This window comes from Dasypus novemcinctus, chromosome 14 (genome assembly GCF_030445035.2).
Source record: "Dasypus novemcinctus isolate mDasNov1 chromosome 14, mDasNov1.1.hap2, whole genome shotgun sequence".
Classification (NCBI taxonomy): domain Eukaryota; kingdom Metazoa; phylum Chordata; class Mammalia; order Cingulata; family Dasypodidae; genus Dasypus; species Dasypus novemcinctus.
The window spans coordinates 7,605,541-7,618,651 of record NC_080686.1 but is presented as its reverse complement, the minus strand read 5'-3'; the positions used below and the strand labels follow the sequence as shown (position 1 = coordinate 7,618,651).

General features: G+C 37.3%; 1 protein-coding gene across 4 annotated transcripts in view; it reads right to left on the bottom strand.

Moving 5' to 3' along the window:
* The window catches only part of LOC101443526 (zinc finger protein 596-like), a 143,177-nt gene that overhangs the window by 44,929 nt on the left and 85,137 nt on the right, over positions 1–13,111 (bottom strand). The window lies entirely within an intron of this gene.

Sequence of the window (13,111 nt, the reverse complement as noted above, 5' to 3'; positions counted from 1 at the left end):
CAATTCTGTGAGATTAATCACATGCAAAATGTTGTGCTACCCTCACCAACATCTATTATCAGATCTTCCCAATCATCCCAAACAGTTCTTACAACCAGCATAGACTATTTTTTATTTATTTATTTATCCTTCCCCCACATCTTCTCTCTGTGTCCATTTGCTGTGAGTTCTTCTGTGTCTGCTTATCTTCTCTTTAGGCAGCACCAGGAACTGATTTTGGGACCTTCTAGAGTGGAAAGAGGTGCCCAATCTCTTGTGCCACCTCAGCTCCCTGTTCTCCAGCATCTCTTAATGTCTCTACTCTGTCACTTTTTGTTGCATCATCTTGCTGTGCCAGTTCTCCACTCAGGCCAGCACTCCTGCGCAGGATAGCTCATTGCCATGGGCCAGCACTCCGTGTGGGTCAGCTCTCCATGTAGCCCAGCTTGCCTACCCTGGACCTCCCAAATGGTAGATGGGAGCCCAATTGCTTGAGCCACATCCACTTCCCAGCACTGACTATTTTTAAAAATTGAAACAATGAACACTTTTCAGGCATATCTTGACATATGGAAGAAAAATTATTTCTAAAGCAAAATCTAGCCATGTATTTTCATTTTAGGTACAAGCATTTGATTGTTTTCTTTTTCTCTTTTAATTCACCATTCTCAAAAATTTAAAAGTTGTATTCTCTATTATTTTATTAGCATGCATTTTGAGAAATCAATGGCTCCATTTTCATGGTTTCCTTATATAGTCCTATAAGATTATAGGATTGTCACACAACAACATTCTTGAGGCAAGAGATGCTATATTTTTGTCAGAAATGTGTCTATGTTGCAGATCAGCAATGAGCTAGGTCTGCCCGCGGGTGTGAAGTTATACAAGCAAGTAAATGGTCTGGAACTAAAGTATTTAAAAGCTAAATTAGAAGAAATCATTTAAAGGAAAAAATGCTGTGACTATATAATATAGAACTATTTCACTTTGGGAGATATGAAACTCTCATAAATGCAGAAATTTTTTACCAAAAATTGTTTGAAGGTTTTATTACTCAAGGTCTTGGTGACAGGTAAGGTCACTTACTAAGGTTTGAATAATTAAAGATGAGCAAGCTTTCAAAAGTCTATGTGTCTGACAGATGAGGAAATTCTGAAGTATTCCAGTGGAGAATTTCATGTTCAGGTTCATATATGATTTAGACTGGAAAGTTTGTGTTATAAACATAAAGAGGTCAAAGGAATGAATGATATTGCCTAAACAGAGAGGGAGAAGAAAAGGAAGGGCTGAGATAAAGTCATGCAGAATTCAAATAATTAATATTTAAAAAGAGACTACAAATACCTAGAAAGTGGAGCCAGAGAAATTCAGGTGAATATTGTTAACTAGGAGACCAGGACAGGATAAATTCTAGAAGAAGGGAAACAGAGTTTGCTGAGGAATACTGTAGGATGAAGAGGCATTCAGTGGATTCACTGAGTTGGAGAGAACCACACTCTCAAGATAGGTACATTTAGATGAAGATAGTTTCATATCAGAGTGAACCAAGAAAAAAATGGGGAAAACAGTTAAAATCTAAGTACATACCATAAAGTATAATATGACTTTGACTTCTCAGTAAGAATTGAAATTTATATCAGAGTGGATCTCAAGAATTTCACTTTTAATTCATTATCATTAGTGGATTTTTTTCATCTGAACAATTTTGCAAATGTCAGTAGAAAAATACCTTGAGAAATATAAGCCTGGACTAATAGGTATGACAATCATTTCCTTTTTATTAAAAATCCATGCAATTTCTGTGCTGCTGATGATTTACACATATTAATATAATTTTCCATAATGTGTCACATAGTCAATAGAAGTGAACTTCATATGACTCTGCATACTGAATTCACTTGGGAGTTTTAAAAATTATAATGCCTAGGCCCCGTCCAGAGATGAATTTAGTTCTTCCTGTGTTTGGCATGGTCCTCAGGAGTTGAAAAATCCTCAGGTGATTTCAATAGGCATCAAAATTTGAGAACAGCTTCTCTAAGGAGCTGAGACCAAGTAGTAAGTAGATTTGCAGTAAAAGCATGTCAGAGCGATTGTAAGAAAAGCAGAATTAGAGGTCACCCCAAAGACCTACCAAATCAGGATCTGCATTTTAACAAAATCTCAGAGGATTCTTATTCCAGGAGATACATTGAAGAATGAGCAGCATTGGTTGAGAATTCATTCCAATGTCCCATTTCTGCAAGCTTAAAACCCGTGCAGAACAATGACTATTCTACCACTGCCTGATTCAGTTCATTTCCACACAAAGACATTGTTAAGAATAGTTATCTCAGGGACTACTTTGCCTATACTGGAATATTTCAGGAACCATGATCTTCGTGCTACATCTCCCACTTTCCCAATGTTTTATCTTGCTTTTGTTATATGCTCAAAGTAGTCTTCATTTAAAATCCTGAATACTAGAACCATGCTTATAATAACCAAAAGAAGTTTGTCCTGTTTCTCTATATTTGTAACCATGTTTCACAGACATAACGGTGTTGAATACTTTAACTCTTTTTGTGTATATCCCCAATTTTACATTATATGCATTCATTTTTATCAATAATTATATTTTCCCAATTAATATTCAATAGATGTGGCACCTGTATTTGCCAAGCCCATTACTTCCAAATTAATTATAATATTAGCTAATTTATTTTTGCATGCAAATATTATTTATTCCTTAGATTGGCTGTATACAAATTTCTTGTTTATATAATTTTCATTCTTGTATTACTTCAAGATAATCTTAAGCTACTGCTGTTACTCTATGACATATAATCAAATTTATCTCACAATACACTGTATCTAAATTTTTCTCCTTGAGATGTCTGCTGTGAAATTAGATGTACCCAGACCTTTTCTTCCACATGCCATGTAGGACTGAAGACTAGAAAGTTTAATTTTCATCTACTGTTACCCTTTACCTTCCCTAGTTAACACTATCCCATAGAATGGGGTTGAGGTGTCATTTATTGTTTTCCTCAAATTCAAAAAAGGAGCAATACATTTAGAAATTGATATAGTTCTACAAACAAGAGTAAAATTCAATATACTGTTAATTTGTCACTTATCAAATTAATACAATGAAATTCCACTAAAAAGTCATAACTGGGGGAACCAGCAAGATGGAGGCAGAGTAAGGAGCTCCTAGAGTCAGCTCCTGCTACAGGGCAGATAGCAAACACCCAGAGCTCTCTGGAGCTAGCCGAAGCAACTGTTTGGGGACTCCAGGAAGCCAGAAGTGCATCCTGCAATGTCCCTGGGGGAGTGGGAGCAGAAGACTGCCTGTCTGCAGAGAAGACTCGTAAGACATGCCACAAAGGCCAGTGCCCATCCTCCACTGGAGGCACAAGCCTCCTGGGCAACTCTTCCACAGCTGAAAATGAAAGCTCCACTTCCCCAAAATGGGGGAGGAAGAGACGGTTGGGCACCAATTTCAGCTATGATGAGGAAATTAAATGGGCTACAGTATGATCCTAAGAATAGTAAAGTTTGAACCTGTCCAGTTCAGAAAGAGGCTGGGAGCCACCAGCTTAACTCTGCGCCTGACATGAGGAGAAGTGGAGTGGACTGAGGGGACCAGCTTCTTCCCATCCAGATCACATCGCAGCTCTAGTCTAAGCCCCAGTGCCACCTCCAGCAGGGAGGAAGCTGTGGGGACCTGCGCCAGCCTCTCTGGGAAATTACTGACCAAGCCGCAGAGGCTGGTGATTATCCTACTCTGGTGGCACAAGCCACCCCAGGAGCTATTCTGTGGCTGGAATTGGAAGCTCCATTTCCCAGAAACAGAGCAGGAGGAGATGGATGGCTGCTGATTTCGGCTACTGATGGTAGACTTGCCTGGCTAAGAGATAACCCTGGGAACAGCTGGGGTATGAAGCAGCCCAAGTCAGAACGAGGCCAGTAGCCACTATTTTGACTCTGCCCCCAGCCTGAGGGGAAATCGGGCTGACTGAAACTCTCAGTGTCGGCAGGAACCATTTCTTTCATGCAGATCAGCCTGCAGCTCTATCCTAGGCTTCAGCCCCACTTCTGCCAGGGAGGAGGCTGAGGAGCCCTGCCCAGCCTATACAGGTAACTGCAGGGAACTTTGGCTGGCATAGACTGAAAATCAGAAGTCTACCAGGGCAACTGTGGTCATCTTGGACCTGCACTATATAGATTGCTGCCCACACTTGCAGCTCCATCCCTGCCCCAGGCAGAGAAGAAAGGGATGTGAAGCTTCATCAGTCTCTCTGCAGTGCAGTCTAGGCCTGCACTTGGATTATTCCACACAGCTGTGACTCTGTCCCTACCCATGGCCAAGGAGAAAGCTGGAAGAAGTTTCATTGGCCCATGGACCAATGACGGCAGCTTGAGACTCCACAGCTTATAGCACCAACTACATGCTTGGCTCCTACTGCACAACCAGAAAGGGAGAAAGGATAGGAAGCCCTAAACTAAAGAGAAAAACTGCACCCAGAAAAAATACTCTAGTAAGCCAGATATGAAGACACCAACAAAAAATTACAATCCACACCAAGAAACAGGAAACTATGGTCCAGTTAAAGGAACAAGATAAGCCTCCAGATGATATAAGTTGAGACAACTAATCATAGATGTTCAAACAAATCTCCTTAATAAATTCAATGAGATGGCTAAAGAGATTAAGGATATTAAGAAGACACTGGATGACCACAAAGAATTTGAAAGCATACATAAAAAAAAAAACAGCAGAACTTATGGGAATGAAAGGTGCAATCAATGACATTAAAAAAAAAACATTGGAATCATATAATGGCAGATTTGAGGAGGCTGAAGAAAGGATCAGTGAGCTTGAAGAAATGGCCTCTGAAAGTGAATATACAAAAGAATAGAGGAAGAAAAGAATGGAAAAAATTGAACAAGGTTTCAGGGAACTAAATGACAAAAAAAGGCATGCAAACATATGTGTCATGGGTATCCCAGAAGGAATATCTGAAGAAATAATGGTAGAAAATTTCCCAACCCTATTGAAGGACATAGATATCCTTGTCCAAGAAGTACAACGTACTCCCATCAGAAAATCCAAATAGACCAACTCCAAGACATATACTAATCAGAATGTCAAATGCCGAAGACAAAGAGAGAATTCTGAGAGCAGCAAGAGAAAAGCAATGTATAACATATAAGGGATATCCAATAAGATTAAGTGCTGCTTTCTCACCAGAAATCATGGAGGCAAGAAGACAGTAATCTGATATATTAAGATACTCTTAAATATATTTAAGATATATTTATATATATATATATATATTTAAGAGTATATTTAAGAGTATCTTAAACCTTATATCCAGCAAGACTGTCTTTCAAAAATGAGGGCAAAATTAGAATATTCACAGATAAACAAACTGAGAGAATTTCTAAGCAAGACACCAGATTTTCGGGAAATACTAAAGGGTGTCCTAGAGCCTGAAAAGAAAACACAGGAGAGAGGGGCCTGGAAGAGAGTCTAGAAATGAAGATTATATCAATAAAAGAAACTAAAAGTGTCAAAACAGTGGTGAAAATAAAATATGACAGATAAAACTCAAATAGTCAGGAATAAATTTAACCAATGATGTAAAGAACTTGTATTCAGAAAACTGAAACTCAATGTTAAAACAAATCAAAAGCCCTAAATGACTGGAAGAACATTCCATGCTCATGGATTGGAAGACTAAATATCATTAAGATGCCAATTCTACTCAAATTGATAGCAGATTTAATGCAATACAGATAAAAATTCCACCAACATTAAAAAGAAAATTGAAAACATGATCACTACATTTATTTGGAAGGGTAAGGAGTCCTGAATAGCCAGAAACATCATAAAAAGGAAAAGTGAACCCTCATTTCCAGACTTTAAGTCATAATACCTACCTAGAGTGGTAAAAACAGCATGGTACTGGGCCAAAGACAGACAAAATAGACCAATGGAACCAAATTTATGGTTCAGAAACAGATCCTCACAGGTATGGTCAAGTGATTTTTGACAAGCCTGTCAAATTCACACAGCTCGGGCAAAACAATCCATTCAACAAATGGTGCTGAAAAAACTGGATATCCATAGCTGAAAGAAGGAAAGAGGACCCCTATCTCACACCTTATCCTAAAACTAACTCAAACTGGATCAGAAAACTAAAAATAAAAGAACCATAAAACTTCTAGAAGAAATTATTGGAAAATATCTTCAAGACCTGGTGGTAGGTGGTGGATTCTTAAACGAGATAAGAGAAGGAGTGGACTACTGATGTTTAATGTATGTAGAAGTTTTAATTAGCTTTACTGTAAAAGTGTGGAAATGTATAGAGTGGATGGTAACACACAGTGAGTAACAGCTACTTTATAAATGGGGATGTGATTGAAAATAGTAGTCTAGTATATGTAAATGCCAATTGACAGAATGCTTGAGAATAATCTAGGAACTGGATAGAACAGTAAACCAAGAGGTGGATAGAACTGTGGTTGATGGTACAGATGCAAGAGTGTCCTTTCTTAGCTAGAACAAATGTGTGTCACTACCGCAGGGTGTTGGGAATGTGGAGAAGCATGGGGAAAAATACAGCTGGAGTGACCTATGGACTGTGGTTAGTAGTAATAATATAATAATCTTGTATCTAAGCAAAGGATCTACTGTGCTAATACTGAGGCAGTATGGAAAATGTGAGCCAAATGTATACTATGGACATGGGAATAATCAGATGATATTATTTTATCTGTAGCAAATGGCTACAGATTTGATGGAGGGGTGTTGTTTGGGAATTCTGCACATGTGCATGATTATTTTATAAGTTTACAACTTCTGCCATAAAAAATATATTTAAAAAATAATAATAGGGTGGGTTGGGAGAAAACACATTAAATGTAAGATAAGGACTATGATTAGTAATAAGATTTTGACAAGATTCTTTCATAATTTGTAACAAACATTTCATGACAATGTAAGGTGTTGGTGGAGGGTTGATGTATGGGATCTGTGCATGATGTTACTCACACTTGCTTTGTAAGTTCACAACCTTTACTATACACTTAATTGTTTATGTATGTTCATATATAGTTGATATAAAGATAATAATAATAGGATTTGTTGGGGGAAAATACCTTGTTTAGTAGTAATATTTTGAAAATGCTCTTTAATCAGTTAAAAAGATTTAACAGCAATGCAAGTTATTGGGGGTAGGGTGAGTTATGAGAGTCCTGTATGATATTATATATGTTTGTTTTATAAGTTCATAACTATTATTATATACTTATTGTTTATGTATGTTTATGTATGAGTGATATACTTCAATAAATTTAAAAAAAGAAAGCTAAAATACGTTTAAAAACTAGCAATATACAACTGGAAACTAATGTTTTGAAAACCATAGTACTGAAAAGAATTCCCCCCAAATGAAATACTTAAATATAAATCTAAGAACACATGAACAGGATCTGTAAGTGAAAAACAAAACAAAACAAATAAGAAAGAACACATACCTACTTGGGGAGATAGATTGTGTTCATGGATTTGATGACTCAGCAGATAAAAAACTTTTATCCTCCCACATTCATCTATAGATTTAACACTATAATAAAATACAAGCACAAGTTTTTGTAGATATAAACAAATTCTAATTTTTTTTCTCAGGAAAGGCAAAAACAAAACAAAAATCTAGAAGAGGTAATTTTGGGAGAGAAGAATTGTTAGAGGAATACATTACCTAATGTTGAGATGTAGTATATATACCTATATTCAGTGAGATAATGTAGTACTGACAGAGGTATGGATAAACAGATAAAGAGAAGAGAATAGAGAATCCAGAAAGAGGCCTGTGTCAACTGGCCACCTGGTTCTGGACAGTGTTGCAAGGGCAATTTAGTGGAGAAAGTCTTGTCTTTTCAATTGATGTTATTGAAACAACTGGATAACCAATTTAAAATTTTCTTTTTTTTTTAAGATTGATTTGATTGATTGATTGATTTCTCACCCCTTCACCGCCCCCCCCCCCCACCGGTTGTCTGTTCTCTGTGTCTATTTGCTGTGTCTTCTTTGTCCGCTTCTGTGGTTGTCAGCGGCATGGGAATCTGTGTTTCTTTTTTATTGCATCATCTTGTTGGTCAGCTCTCCATGTGTGGGCACCATTCCTGGGCAGGCTCCACTTTCTTTAGTGCTGGGCGGTTCTCCTTATAGGGCACACTCCCTGCGCATGGGGCTCCCCTATGCAGGGATACCCCTGCGTGGCACGGCACTCCTTGTGCGCATCAGCACTGCACATGGGCCAGCTCCACATGGGTCAAGGAGGCTCAGAGTTTGAACTGCGGACCTCCCATGTGGTAAATGGACACCCTAACCACTGGGCCAAGTCTGCCGCCCCAATTTAAAACTTTATAATAAAGGACTTTTAACAGCCAAAAAAAAAAAGTCATTCATTATACACTTTGGATAGATCATATTGTATATGAACATATATCTATAAAACTACATAACAAAACAAAGAAATAATTGTGCAAGAATAGCCAGAAATAGCAGCAATGTACAACAAGGGAATTAGAAATTGAGTGGTGTGGAATTTTATTGTCTTTTTTTGGGTTATTATTATTATTAAAATAATGAAAATGCTTTAATAATGATAGAAGTGATGGATGTACAACTATGTGATTATACCAAATACCACTGATTGTATACTCACAATAATGCATGCTTTAATATGCACTAATAAAACTGATTAAAAGTATGAGGGATTTTTTAAAGACAAATTTTTGGAGATTTTTTAAACTGTTAATATTGATGAAATTAATAAAAAGTATATAGTGCTTTTAGGACTTGATGAAAACAAAAATGCCAACAGCATACTTTAGAGAAACAGAAAAATCATTACCAATTTTATTTGGAAGGAAAGGGGACATGAATAGATTAAAAAAAAAAATTCCTAAAAAAGAGGAGAGAAATAAGAGGACTCAAAATCCCTGACCTTGAAACATACTACAGAGCTACAGTGGTCAAACAGCATGGTACTGGCATAAAGATAGGTACATTGATCAATGCAATAGAATTCAAAATTTAGAAAAAGACCCCAACCTCTATAGTGAACTTGTTTTTGACAAGCCTACCAAGTCCACTTTACTAGGACAAGACAGTCTTGTCAACAATTGGTGCTGGGAAAAATGGATATCCATAACCAAAAGAATGAAAGAGGACCCCTATCTTACTCCCTACAAGAATCAACTCAAACTGGTTCAAAGACTGAAACATAAAAACCATGACCATAAAACTTCTAGTAGATAATATTGGGAAACATCTACAAGACCTTGTAGTAGGGATTTGGTCTCTTCAGCCTTATACCCAAAGCACAAGCAACAAAAGAAAAGTGGAGATAAAAGGGACCATGTGAAAATTAAACACTTCTGTACCTCAAAGGACTTTGTGAAGAGGGTGAAAAGGCAACTAACAATTGGAAAACATATTTGGAAATCACATATCTGATAAGAGTTTAACACCCATGATATATAAAGAGATGCTACAACTCAACAGTAAAAAATAGAAATGATCCAATTAAGAAATGGCCAAAAGACCTGAATAGACATTTTTCCAAAGAAGAAAGACAAATGGTGAAAAGAAAACCACACGAGAAAAAATTTTCAACATCATTAGCTACTGGGGAAATGCACATCAAAATGACAGTGAGATATCATTTCCACACCTACTAGAATGGCCACTATTAAGGCAGAAAACTACAAGTGTTGGAGAGAATTAAGACAGATAGTAATGCTTATTAACTGTGGGGAATGTAGAATGGTACAGCCACTGTGGAAGATAGGTGGTGCCTAAGGAAACTAAATATATTAACAGATCAATCATGTGACCTAGCAATACTATTATTAGGAATATGTCCAAAAGAACTGAGAGCAGGGACAAAACAGACATCTGCACACCAGTTTCATAACAGCATTATTTACAATTGCCAAAAGATGGAGACAGCCCAGGTATCCATAAGCCAATGAATGGATAAATGAATTGTGCATATACATACAATGGAATATTATTCAGCCTAAAAAGAAAGAAGTCGTGAAGCATATGACAACATGAATGAACCTGGAGGATATTATGTCAAGCCAGACACAAATGACAGATATTATATAATTTCGTTATTATGAACCAAATATAATGAATAAACTCATAGTTAATAACTAGAATATAAGTCACTGGAAAATAGAATGGTTAGATAATGGAAAGCAGAGGTTTAATCAGCAAAATTTGTAAAAAGGTTCTTTTTAAATTTTTGTAAATTATGATGAAAGAACATCATAGTGTTTGTAATTAGCAGCACTAATATTTGATTATGATAGTGGTTGAAAGAGAAAGTCTAAGGTCCTGTATATCACTAGAGGGAAAGCTAAAAAATGAGACATGGGACTGTATAGCATAGCATAGCAAACCCTCATGCAAGAAATGAGTATGGTGAATAATGCATATATAAGAATGTTTTGCTCTGAAAGAGAACAAATGTACATTAATGTTACAAGATGTCAATATCAGGGTGATATTTGGGCAAAAATACAACCAAGGCAAACTACAGATAGTAGTGTATAGTAATACATTAATAACGTTCCATCAATGGCTAAAAAAAAAAAAGGAACTATGCTAAGTGAAAGAAGTTCACTACATATTGTTTGACTCCATCTATATAAAATATTAATACAAATAAATAGGAGAAATAGAAATAGATTAGCAGTTATGTGTGCCAGGGGAAGTTAAGAGATATTCAGAGGTGACTAAAAGGTAGAGTTTTGTTGTTTTTTTATTATTATTGTAGTGGTAATGAAAATGCTCTTGTATTGACTGAAGTGATGAATGCACAACTATGTGTTTATACCAAATGTCACTGTACACTTTGGATGGATTGTAGGGCTCATGAATATGTTTCAATAAAATTGATTTAAAAAACTCACTGGATGAATTGAGAAAATGGCAATATTACATTGATAAATTTCCAATGACAGTAACAGAAAATCTGAATTGGTTATTAAAATTGCTAAAAAGGACACTCAAAATAATGGATGTCATAATTCAAAATAAGTAATCCAATAAATATTCTTCATCAATTTAGATAGGAAGCATGAAAATAATTTTAATAAAATGAAAAAGGAAATCTTTAAAATCATGTAATGGGTCCCCAAAATGTAAAAATACATTTTGTATTAGTTTCTACTTATGAAAATTCACTGTCATTGCTATGGCTTAAATTATGTTTTATTTATTTATTTATTTCAAAGATTTGTTTTATTTACTTATTTCCCCCATCCCTTCCCCTCCCTCCTGCTTTTTCCCTGTCTCTTTCCATTTACTGTGTGATATTCTGTATCTATTTCTTTGTCTGTCTTCTCTTCTCATTTTTTCTCCTCTAGGATTCACTGGGATTTGACCTTGGGGACCGCTGATGTGGAGAGAGTTTTCCTGTAAATTGTGCCACCTCAGTTCCTGGTCTCTGCTGCGCTTGACCTTGACACTCTCCTTCATCTCTCTTTTGTTGCATCATCATCTTGCTGCGTGACTCACTTGCATGGGTACTCAGCTCCCCACACGGGCACACAAACAGGCACTTGGCTTGCCACACGGGCACTCAGCTCACCATGCAAGCATTTGCATGGGCACTTGAATCACTGCTTGGGCACTCAGCTCACCACATGGGCACTTGCCTCACTGCGTGGGCACTGGCTCGCCGCCCAGGCATGCTTTCTCTTCTTTTTTCACCAGGAGGTCCCAGGGATCAAATCTGGGTTCTCAATATGGTAGGCGGAAGCCCTATCACTTGAGCCACATCTGCTTCCCTTAAATTATGTTTTAAAGGCATTTTAACCTGAAGACAAAGAGTCTAAGTACTCACAAATGTAAAAAACTGGGATTATATATTAATTGCTTTTTGTCCCATCTTTAGCCATTCAAATTAAGGTGTTCACTGTAAGAGTCTGAGTCAGTGAATATTGATGGCTTTTATTTAATCACCCTTGAAACCAACTCCAGAAATCTCCCAAACATTGCTCCCCTAATCCCCAGAATTTCTTAACTGGTCAGTGACTTCTTCAGAGCTCCTCAAATACTTATTCCCTGGTGGTGTTCTAGTCTGGTAGGCTGCCAAAATGAAACAGGTTAGCTTTTACAATGGGGTTTTAATAGGTTGCAAGCTTACAGTTTCAAGGCTGAGAAAAATTTACAAAGCAAGGCATCATCAGGTAATACTTTCTCCCTGAAGACTGGCAGCCAGTGATCTTGGACACTTCTTAATGGCAAGGTACATGGTGGCATCTGCTAGTCTTTCCTTTCTCTTCCAGGCTTTCTTGCCATCGGCTTCTGGCTTCCTCTTTCTGTCTCCTAAAGATTTCTCTCTGTTTCTCTGTATTCATCTCCTTTTTAAATGACTCCATTCAGAGAATTAAGATCCATCCTGGGCCATTCCCTATTGAGGTAACCTAATGAAAAAGCCATTAACCAGGGGTTCTTAACCCTTTTTGTTCCATGGACCTCTTTAACAGTGAGGTCAGTGTGGGAAACAAAGGCATGCTGTTTCCATAGTAGCAAGTTGCTTTCTGACCACTGGGTCATGCTGTCCCTAGAGATATACGTGCAGGTGGCTAATCTCTCAGGGAAAATAACATTCCAGCAGAACCAGGACTTGATAGTACGAGTAACCTGGGCAACAAGATTTATGAGTACATTTGTTTCTATAACATAATAGAACATCTTGAGCTTTGGTTACTATCTTATCCACTGTGCACTGTGTTTTCAAGAACGAGGTAATGGGAATAGTTAGCTAGAATAGTTGCTGGTTCTCACGATTGCTTGGGGTATATAAAGAAGCCCCTGATACTAATAAACTTATCTGATGAGCTTGAGGCTTCAATGCTCTCAGATCCCTGATCCCAATCTCTCTTTATCTTTCATTCCCGATACCCTTCGGGTCCACAACTCTGACATCTGGCACCCAACGTGGGGCCCAAAGTAGTGACTGCAGCAGAGATTCTTCCACGGCAGTATTGGGAATGCAGAAACTGAAAACCTTCCTGAAAGGTTGAGGCGTCTATCAAAAGGGTGACTCAAGTCTGGCAA